This window comes from Orycteropus afer, unplaced genomic scaffold, assembly GCF_000298275.1.
Source record: "Orycteropus afer afer isolate SDZICR_OR568_19922 unplaced genomic scaffold, OryAfe1.0 scaffold00430, whole genome shotgun sequence".
Classification (NCBI taxonomy): Eukaryota; Metazoa; Chordata; class Mammalia; order Tubulidentata; family Orycteropodidae; genus Orycteropus; species Orycteropus afer.
In genome coordinates, this window is record NW_006922017.1 from 266,755 (window position 1) to 267,716 (window position 962).

The following is a 962-nucleotide window of genomic DNA, read 5'->3' on the forward strand; positions in this document are numbered from 1 at the left end:
CAAAGAATGGCTAGTGGGTTTGAACCCCCAGCCTTCTGGTTAGCAGTCAAGTGCCTTAGGCACTACGCTACCAGAGCTCCTTCACAGGTCTAGGGGTAACGATTCTAACTTACATTTTTTGGGGGAGTGGGAGTGGGGGCGAGGGACACATAATGCAATCCATTATAATGTGTATGCCCCAAACCAGTTTCTTTAAATGATCATTTTCAATGCATGGAAGGGAACAGTCTCTGGCTGTCTCAGAGAATATTGGTGTGATCATTCCCAGAGCAGTGTTTTCTTTCCCAAGAGAAAAATAAAGGTGTCATAATGCATGTAGCCCCTGACACATAAGGGACAACCTGGAGTCATTCAGGATAATCTCACACATTTCTTATATATAATAGAAAATGGGGAAATAGATCTTTAGCCAGAACTCCTTTAAGCTGCAGGCCTGTCGCTATCAGCTGTGTGCTGCTAATTTGTGGGAGATCAAGAAAGTAGGCAAGGATGTGAGATATTTACAAGGTCCAGGTATAATGCTTCCTGGTCCCGCAAATGATCATTTAAGTTAGTCTCATTCTTCTTTTCTACCCTTAACCTTAACGTGGTTATATGTGGCCAAACTGATTCTTTACATGAAGGGCAGTTATTACATAGTGCTTTGTGATGCTAAATGCATATGTATGTAGTTTTCTTCTTTTATCCTCACAATAACCTTATGAAGTAGACAGAGTAGGAGTTACTGTTCCTACTTTGCAGATAAGGCAATTAAGTCACCAAAAGAATAAGATAAAAATGGAATAACGTATGTGAAAAAATAAAACTACACATTCAAAAACAATCCAAATGAAATATTTTTTCACATATTGTTATTATTGCTTGTATTATTTTAAAAGCAAAAAACCCAAACCTACTGCTGTCGAGTCTAATCCAACTCATAGCTGCCCCTCCTTGGGTTTCCAAGGCAGTATCTCTACAGA

The 962-nt window shown here is 39.3% G+C and overlaps 1 protein-coding gene across 1 annotated transcript in view; it reads left to right on the forward strand.

The window, feature by feature from the left end:
* The window catches only part of TRAPPC3L (trafficking protein particle complex subunit 3L), a 57,552-nt gene that overhangs the window by 12,455 nt on the left and 44,135 nt on the right, over window positions 1–962 (forward strand). The window lies entirely within an intron of this gene.